Source organism: Anopheles coustani, unplaced genomic scaffold (assembly GCF_943734705.1).
Source record: "Anopheles coustani unplaced genomic scaffold, idAnoCousDA_361_x.2 scaffold_14_ctg1, whole genome shotgun sequence".
In the NCBI taxonomy this organism is placed as follows: Eukaryota; Metazoa; Arthropoda; class Insecta; order Diptera; family Culicidae; genus Anopheles; species Anopheles coustani.
This window is the reverse complement of record NW_026525390.1, coordinates 137335-147198: the sequence shown is the minus strand read 5'-3', so window position 1 is coordinate 147198 and position 9864 is coordinate 137335.

Below are 9864 nucleotides of genomic sequence, written 5' to 3'. Positions count from 1 at the left end.
TAAAATATCTGAAAGGTTGTGATAAAACCTTCATAAACCCGTTTTAAGTGTAAGAGGGCCCACTCTACAGAACGTTGTCAAATCCATCCCTTAAAACCTTTTCTAGACCAAAAATCATTGATTGGTTTTAAGAGAAGATTTTAAGAAGGACTTAACAGCGTATTTACAGACTCTTCAAGTCTACTAAGATTTTAGACTTAATGAGCAGTTTTATAGCTATCCTCAAAAGGTTTTAAGGATGTCAAAATTATTAAAACTATTTTGCTTGCTAGGAAACGTCTATAAAACCAATTGGACTTGGTACACCCATGTTAAAACATTGATAAAACTTGTTGAAGTCTAATAGGTCTTGGAAATGTTACTTGGGTAAAGTGTCTTCAGAGTGAATGAGATGATGCAGGAAGGTGTTTTGAGGGTGCTTAAAGTGTCTTCAGAGTGAATGAGATGATGCAGGAAGGTGTTTTGAGAGTGCTTAAAGTGTCTTCAGAGTGAATGAGATGGTGTAGGAAGGTGTTTTGAGGGTGCTTGAAGTGTCTTCAGAGTGAATGAGATGGTGTAGGATGGTGTTTTGAGGGTGCTTAAAGTGTCTTCAGCGTGAATAAGATGATGAAGGAAGGTGTTTTGAGGGTGCTTAAAGTGTCTTAAGAGAGGATGAGATGATGCAGGAAGGTGTTTTGAGGGTGCTTAAAGTGTCTTCAGAGTGGATGAGATGATGCAGGAAGGTGTTTTGAGGGTGCTTAAAGTATCTTCAGAGTGGATGAGATGATGCAGGAAGGTGTTTTGAGGGTGCTTAAAGTGTCTTCAGAGTGAATGAGATGGTGTAGGAAGGTGTTTTGAGGGTGCTTAAAGTGACTTCCGAGTGAATGAAATGGTGTAGGAAGGTGTTTGTAGGGTGCTCAAATTGTCTTCAGAGGGAATGACATGATGCAGGAAGGTGTTTTGAGGGTGCATAAAGTGTCTTCAGAGAGGATGAGATGATGCAGGAAGGTGTTTTGAGGGTGCTTAAAGTGTCTTCAGAGTGAATGAGATGATGCAGGAAGGTGTTTTGAGGGTGCTTAAAGTGTCTTCAGAGTGAATGAGATGGTGTAGGAAGGTGTTTTTAGGGTGCTTAAAGTGTCTTCAGAGTGAATGAGATGGTGTAGGAAGGTGTTTTGAGGGTGCTTAAAGTGTCTTCAGAGGGAATGACATGATGCAGGAAGGTGTTTTGAGGGTGCACAAAGTGTCTTCAGAGTGAATAAGATGATGCAGGAAGGTGTTTTGAGGGTGCTTAAAGTGTCTTCAGAGTGAATGAGATGATGCAGGAAGGTGTTTTGAGGGTGCATAAAGTGTCTTCAGAGTGAATAAGATGATGCAGGAAGGTGTTTTGAGGGTGCTTGAAGTGTCTTCAGAGTGAATGAGATGGTGTAGGATGGTGTTTTGAGGGTGCTTAAAGTGTCTTCAGAGTGAATGAGATGATGCAGGAAGGTGTTTTGAGGGTGCTTAAAGTGTCTTCAGAGAGGATGAGATGATGCAGGAAGGTGTTTTGAGGGTGCTTAAAGTGTCTTCAGAGTGGATGAGATGATGCAGGAAGGTGTTTTGAGGGTGCTTAAAGTGTCTTCAGAGTGGATGAGATGATGCAGGAAGGTGTTTTGAGGGTGCTTAAAGTGTCTTCAGAGTGAATGAGATGGTGTAGGAAGGTGTTTTGAGGGTGCTTAAAGTGTCTTCAGAGTGAATGAGATGATGCAGGAAGGTGTTTTGAGGGTGCTTAAAGTGTCTTCAGAGTGAATGAGATGATGCAGGAAGGTGTTTTGAGGGTGCTTAAAGTGTCTTCAGAGTGAATGAGATGATGCAGGAAGGTGTTTTGAGGGTGCTTAAAGTGTCTTCAGAGTGAATAAGATGGTGTAGGAAGGTGTTTTGAGGGTGCTTGAAGTGTCTTCAGAGTGAATGAGATGGTGTAGGATGGTGTTTTGAGGGTGCTTAAAGTGTCTTCAGAGTGAATGAGATGGTGTAGGAAGGTGTTTTGAGGGTGCTTAAAGTGTCTTCAGAGTGAATGAGATGGTGTAGGAAGGTGTTTTTAGGGTGCTTAAAGTGTCTTCAGAGGGGATGTGATGGTTCAGGAAGGTGTTTTGAGGGTGCTTAAAGTGTCTTCAGAGTGAATGAGATGATGCAGGAAGGTGTTTTGAGGGTGCTTAAAGTGTCTTCAGAGTGAATGAGATGGTGACGGAAGGTGTTTTGAGGGTGCTTAAAGTGTCTTCAGAGGGAATGACATGATGCAGGAAGGTGTTTTGAGGGTGCTTAAAGTGTCTTCAGAGGGAATGAGATGATGCAGGAAGGTGTTTTGAGGGTGCTAAAAGTGTCTTCAGAGTGAATGAGATGATGCAGGAAGGTGTTTTGAGGGTGCTTAAAGTGTCTTCAGAGGGAATGAGATGATGCAGGAAGGTGTTTTGAGGGTGCTTAAAGTGTCTTCAGAGTGCATGAGATGGTGCCGGAAGGTGTTTTGAGGGTGCTTAAAGTGTCTTCAGAGGGAATGACATGATGCAGGAAGGTGTTTTGAGGGTGCATAAAGTGTTTTTAGAGTGAATAAGATGATGCAGGAAGGTGTTTTGAGGGTGCATAAAGTGTCTTCAGAGTGGATGAGATGATGCATGAAGGTGTTTTGAGGGTGCTTAAAGTGTCTTCAGAGTGAATGAGATGATGCAGGAAGGTGTTTTGAGGGTGCTTAAAGTGTCTTCAGAGAGGATGAGATGATGCAGGAAGGTGTTTTGAGGGTGCATAAAGTGTCTTCAGAGTGAATGAGATGATGCAGGAAGGTGTTTTGAGGGTGCTTAAAGTGTCTTCAGAGTGAATGAGATGATGCAGGAAGGTGTTTAGAGGGTGCATAAAGTGTCTTAAGAGTGAATGAGATGATGCAGGAAGGTGTTTTGAGGGTGCATAAAGTGTCTTCAGAGTGAATGAGATGATGCAGGAAGGTGTTTTGAGGGTGCTTAAAGTGTCTTCAGAGTGAATGAGATGATGCAGGAAGGTGTTTTGAGAGTGCTTAAAGTGTCTTCAGAGTGAATGAGATGGTGTAGGAAGGTGTTTTGAGGGTGCTTGAAGTGTCTTCAGAGTGAATGAGATGGTGTAGGATGGTGTTTTGAGGGTGCTTAAAGTGTCTTCAGCGTGAATGAGATGATGCAGGAAGGTGTTTTGAGGGTGCTTAAAGTGTCTGTGGGAAATTAAAGTTAAGTATGTTGCCTACATTCTGGCGGATACTAAAGGATTAACGAAAAGGATTAATGAACAGGGAAATAGGAACTAAGTCAAATGAATTATAAGGTAACGCGAATGAACTATATTTGACAGATTAATAAAAAGTAGCAAACTGGATCTCAAAGTGTAAGGTTGTAATTGCACAGCACGAAGACCATCCGAAAAATCACACAGTGTCTTCAGAGTGAATGAGATGATGCAGGAAGGTGTTTTGAGGGTGCATAAAGTGTCTCCAGAGTGAATGAGATGATGCAGGAAGGTGTTTTGAGGGTGCTTAAAGTGTCTTCAGAGTGAATGAGATGGTGTAGGAAGGTGTTTTGAGGGTGCTTAAAGTGTCTTCTGAGTGAATGCGATGGTGTAGGAAAGTGTTTTGAGGCTGCTTAAAGTGTCTTCTGAGGGTGCTTAAAGTGTCTTCAGAGTGAATGAGATGATGCAGGAAGGTGTTTTGAGGGTGCTTAAAGTGTCTTCAGAGTGAATGAGATGGTGCCGGAAGGTGTTTTGAGGGTGCTTAAAGTGTCTTCAGAGGGAATGACATGATGCAGGAAGGTGTTTTGAGGGTGCATAAAGTGTCTTCAGAGTTAATGAGATGATGTAGGAAGGTGTTTTGAGGGTGCCTAAAGTGTCTTCAGAGGGAATGACAGGATGCAGGAAGGTGTTTTGAGGGTGCTCAAAGTGTCTTCAGAGGGAATGAGATTATGCAGGAAGGTGTTTTGAGGGTGCTTAAAGTGTCTTCAGAGTGAATGAGATGGTGTAGGAAGGTGTTTTGAGGGTGCTTAAAGTGTCTTCAGAGTGAATGAGATGGTGATGGAAGGTGTTTTGAGGGTGCTTAATGTGTCTTCAGAGGGAATGAGATGATGCAAAAAAGGTGTTTTGAGGGTGCTTAAAGTGTCTTCAGAGGGAATGAGATGATGCAGGAAGGTGTTTTGAGGGTGCTTAAAGTGTCTTCAGAGAGGATGAGATGATGCAGGAAGGTGTTTTGAGGGTGCTTAAAGTGTCTTTAAAGGGGATGAGATGATGCAGGAAGGTGTTTTGAGGGTGCTTAAAGTGTCTTCAGAGAGGATGAGATGATGCAGGAAGGTGTTTTGAGGGTGCTTAAAGTGTCTTTAAATGGGATGAGATGATGCAGGAAATTGTTTTGAGGGTGCTTAAAGTGTCTTCAGAGAGGATGAGATGATGCAGGAAGGTGTTTTGAGGGTGCTTAAAGTGTCTTCAGAGTGGATGAGATGATGCAGGAAGGTGTTTTGAGGGTGCTTAAAGTGTCTTCAGAGAGGATGAGATGATGCAGGAAGGTGTTTTGAGGGTGCTTAAAGTGTCTTCAGAGAGGATGAGATGATGCAGGAAGGTGTTTTGAGGATGCTTAAAGTGTCTTTAAAGGGGATGAGATGATGCAGGAAGGTGTTTTGAGGGTGCTTAAAGTGTCTTCAGAGAGGAGGAGATGATGCAGGAAGGTGTTTTGAGGGTGCTTAAAGTGTCTTTAAATGGGATGAGATGATGCAGGAAGGTGTTTTGAGGGTGCTTAAAATGTCTTCAGAGAGGATGAGATGATGCAGGAAGGTGTTTTGAGGGTGCTTAAAGTGTCTTCAGAGAGGATGAGATGATGCAGGAAGGTGTTTTGAGGGTGCTTAAAATGTCTTTAAATGGGATGAAATGATGCAGGAAGGTGTTTTGAGGGTGCTTAAAGTGTCTTCAGAGAGGATGAGATGATGCAGGAAGGTGTTTTGAGGGTGCTTAAAGTGTCTTCAGAGAGGATGAGATGATGCAGGAAGGTGTTTTGAGGGTGCTTAAATTGTCTTTAAATGGGATGAGATGATGCAGGAAGGTGTTTTGAGGGTGCTAAAAGTGTCTTCAGAGGGAATGAGATGATGCAGGAAGGTGTTTTGAGGGTGCTTAAAGTGTCTTTAAAGGGGATGAGATGATGAAGAAAGGTGTTTTGAGGGTGCTTAAAGTGTCTTTAAAGGGGATGAGATGATGCAGGAAGGTGTTTTGAGGGTGCTTAAAGTGTCTTCAGAGAGGATGAGATGATGCAGGAAGGTGTTTTGAGAGGGCTTAAAGTGTCTTCAGAGAGGATGAGATGATGCAGGAAGGTGTTTTGAGGGTGCTTAAAGTGTCTTCAGAGAGGATGAGATGATGCAGGAAGGTGTTTTGAAGGTGCTTAAAATGTCTTCAGAGAGGATGAGATGATGCAGGAAGGTGTTTTGAGGGTGCTTAAGATGTCTTCAGAGAGGATGAGATGATGCAGGAAGGTGTTTTGAGGGTGCTTAAAGTGTCTTCACAGGGGATGAGATGATACAGGAAGGTGTTTTGAGGGTGCTTAAAGTGTCTTTAAAAGGGATGAGATGATGCAGGAAGGTGTTTTGAGGGTGCTTAAAGTGTCTTTAAAGGGGATGAGATGATGCAGGAAGGTGTTTTGAGGGTGCTCAAACTGTCTTCAGGGAGGATGAGATGATGCAGGAAGGTGTTTTGATGGTGCTTAAAGTGTCTTCAGAGAGGATGAGATGATGCAGGAAGGCGTTTTGAGGGTGCTTAAAATGTCTTTAAAGGGGATGAGATGTTGCAGGAAGGTGTTTTGAGGGTGCTTAAAGTGTCTTCAGAGAGGATGAGATGATGCAAGATGGTGTTTTGATGGTGCTTAAAGTGTCTTCAGAGAGGATGAGATGATGCAGGAAGGTGTTTTGAGGGTGCTTAAAGTGTCTTCAGAGAGGATGAGATGATGCAGGAAGGTGTTTTGAGGGTGCTTAAAGTGTCTTTAAAAGGGATGAGCTGATGCAGGAAGGTGTTTTGAGGGTGCTTAAAATGTCTTTAAAGGGGATGAGATGATGCAGGAAGGTGTTTTGAGGGTGCTTAAAGTGTCTTTAGAGAGGATGAGATGATGCAGGAAGGTGTTTTGAGGGTGCTTAAAATGTCTTTAAAAGGGATGAGATGATGCAGGAAGGTGTTTTGAGGGTGCTTAAAGTGTCTTCAGATAGGATGAGATGATGCAGGAAGGTGTTTTGAGGGTGCTTAAAGTGTCTTCAGAGAGGATGAGATGATGCAGGATGGTGTTTTGAGGGTGCTTAAAGTGTCTTCAGAGAGGATGAGATGATGCAGCAAGGTGTTTTGAGGGTGCTTAAAGTGTCTTCAGAGAGGATGAGATGATGCATGAAGGTGTTTTGAGGGTGTTTAAAGTGTCTTTAAAGGGGATGAGATGATGCATGAAGGTGTTTTGAGGGTGCTTAAAGTGTCTTCAGAGAGGATGAGATGATGCAGGAAGGTGTTTTGAGGGTGCTTAAAGTGTCTTCAAAGGGGATGAGATGATGCAGGAAGGTGTTTTGAGGGTGCTTAAAGTGTCTTCAGAGAGGATGAGATGATGCAGTAAGGTGTTTTGAGGGTGCTTAAAGTGTCTTCAGAGAGGATGAGATGATGCAGGAAGGTGTTTTGAGGGTGCTTAAAGTGTCTTCAGAGTGGATGAGATGATGCAGGAAGGTGTTTTGACGGTGCTTAAAGTGTCTTCAGAGAGGATGAGATGCTGCAGGATGGTGTTTTGATGGTGCTTAAAGTGTCTTCAGAGAGGATGAGAGGATGCAGCAAGGTGTTTTGAGGGTGCTTAAAGTGTCTTCAGAGAGGATGAGATGATGCAGGAAGGTGTTTTGAGGGTGCTTAAAGTGTCTTTAAAGGGGATGAGATGATGCAGGAAGGTGTTTTGAGGGTGCTTAAAGTGTCTTCAGAGAGGATGAGATGATGCAGGAAGGTGTTTTGAGGATGCTCAAAGTATCTTCGGAGAGGATGAGATGATGCAGGAAGGTGTTTTGAGGGTGCTTAAAGTGTCTTTAAAAGGGATGAGATGATGCAGGAAGGTGTTTTGCGGGTGCTTAAAGTGTCTTCAGAGAGGATGAGATGATGCAGGAAGGTGTTTTGAGGGTGCTTAAAGTGTCTTCAGAGAGGATGAGATGATGCAGGAAGGTGATTTGAGGGTGCTTATAGTGTCTTCATAGAGGATGAGATGATGCAGGAAGGTGTTTTGAGGGTGCTTAAAGTGTCTTCAGAGAGGATGAGATGATGCAGGAAGGTGTTTTGAGGGTGCTTAAAGTGTCTTTAAAGGGGATGAGATGATGCAGGAAGGTGTTTTGCGGGTGCTTATAGTGTCTTCAGAGAGGATGAGATAATGCAGAAAGGTGTTTCGAGGGTGCTTAAAGTGTCTTTAAAGGGGATGAGATGATGCAGGAAGGTAATTTGCGGGTGCTTAAAGTGTCTTCAGAGAGGATGAGATGATGCAGAAAGGTGTTTCGAGGGTGCCTAAAGTGTCTTCAGAGAGGATGAGATGATGCAGGAAGGTGTTTTGAGGGTTCATAAAGTGTCTTCAGAGAGGATGAGATGATGCAGGAAGGTGTTTTTAGGGTGCTTAAAGTGTCTTCAGAGAGGATGAGATGATGCAGGAAGGTGTTTTGAGGGTGCCTAAAGTGTCTTCAGAGCGGATGAGATGATGCAGGAAGGTGTTTTGAGGGTGCTTAAAGTGTCTTTAAAGGGGATGAGATGATGCAGGAAGGTGTTTTGCGGGTGCTTAAAGTGTCTTCAGAGAGGATGAGATTAGGCAGAAAGGTGTTTCGAGGGTGTTTAAAGTGTCTTCAGAGAGGATGAGATGATGCAGGAAGGTGTTTTGAGGGTGCTTATAGTGTCTTCAGAGAGGATGAGATGATGCAGGAAGGTGTTTTGAGGGTGCTTAAAGTGTCTTTAAAGGGGATGAGATGATGCAGGAAGGTGTTTTGAGGGTGCTTAAAGTGTCTTCAGAGAGGATGAGATGATGCAGGAAGGTGTTTTGAGGGTGCTTAAAGTGTCTTCAGAGAGGATGAGATGATGCAGGAAGGTGTTTTGAGGGATGATAAAGTGTCTTCAGAGAGGATGAGATGATGCAGGAAGGTGTTTTGAGGGTGCTTAAAGTGTCTTCAGAGAGGATGAGATGATGCAGGAAGGTGTTTTGAGGGTACTTAAAGTGTCTTCAGAGAGGATGAGATGATGCAGGAAGGTGTTTTGAGGGTGCTTAAAGTGTCTTCAGAGAGGATGAGATGATGCAGGAAGGTGTTTTGAGGGTGCTTATAGTGTCTTCAGAGAGGATGGGATGATGCAGGAAGGTGTTTTGAGGGTTCATAAAGTGTCTTCAGAGAGGATGAGATGATGCAGGAAGGTGTTTTGAGGGTGCTTAAAGTGTCTTCAGAGAGGATGAGATGATGCAGGAAAGTGTTTTAAGGGTGCTTAAAGTGTCTTGAAAGGGGATGAGATGATGCAGGAAATTGTTTTGAGGGTGCTTAAAGTGTCTTCAAAGAGGATGAGATGATGCAGGAAGGTGTTTTGAGGGTGCTTAAAGTGTCTTCAGAGAGGATGAGATTATGCAAGAAGGTGTTTTGAGGGTGCTTAAAGTGTCTTCAGAGAGGATGAGATTATGCAGGAAGGTGTTTTGCGGGTGCTCAAAGTGTCCTCAGAGAGGATGAGATGATGCAGGAAGGTATTTTGAGGGTGCTTAAAGTGTCTTTAAAGGGGATGAGATGATGCAGGAAGGTGTTTTGCGGGTGCTTAAAGTGTCTTCAGAGATAATGAGATGATGCAGGAAGGTGTTTTGAGGGTGTTTAAAGTGTCTTCAGAGAGGATGAGATGATGCAGGAAGGTGTTTTGAGGGTGCTTATAGTGTCTTCAGAGAGGATGAGATGATGCAGGAATGTGTTTTGAGGGTTCATAAAGTGTCTTCAGAGAGGATGAGATGATGCAGGAAGGTGTTTTGAGGGTGCTTAAAGTGACTTCAGAGAGGATGAGATGATGCAGGAAGGTGTTTTGAGGGTGCCTAAAGTGTCTTCAGAGCGGATGAGATGATGCAGGAAGGTGTTTTGAGGGTGCTTAAAGTGTCTTCAGAGAGGATGAGATGATGCAGGAAGGTGTTTTGAGGGTGCTTAAAGTGTCTTCAGAGAGGATGAGATGATGCAGGAAGGTGTTTTGAGGGTGCTTATAGTGTCTTCAGAGAGGATGAGATGATGCAGGAATGTGTTTTGAGGGTTCATAAAGTGTCTTCAGAGAGGATGAGATGATGCAGGAAGGTGTTTTGAGGGTGCTTAAAGTGACTTCAGAGAGGATGAGATGATGCAGGAAGGTGTTTTGAGGGTGCTTAAAGTGTCTTCAGAGAGGATGAGATGATGCAGGAAGGTGTTTTGAGGGTGCTTAAAGTGTCTTCAGAGAGGATGAGATGATGCAGGAAGGTGTTTTGAGGGTGCTTAAAGTGTCTTTAAAGGGGATGAGATGATGCAGGAAGGTGTTTTGCGGGTGCTTAAAGTGTCTTCAGAGAGGATGAGATGATGCAGGAAGGTGATTTGAGGGTGCTTATAGTGTCTTCATAGAGGATGAGATGATGCAGGAAGGTGTTTTGAGGGTGCTTAAAGTGTCTTCAGAGAGGATGAGATGATGCAGGAAGGTGTTTTGAGGGTGCTTAAAGTGTCTTTAAAGGGGATGAGATGATGCAGGAAGGTGTTTTGAGGGTTCATAAAGTGTCTTCAGAGAGGATGAGATGATGCAGGAAGGTGTTTTGAGGGTACTTAAAGTGTCCTCAGAGAGGATGAGATGATGCAGGAAGGTGTTTTGAGGGTGCTTAAAGTGTCTTTAAAAGGGATGAGATGATGC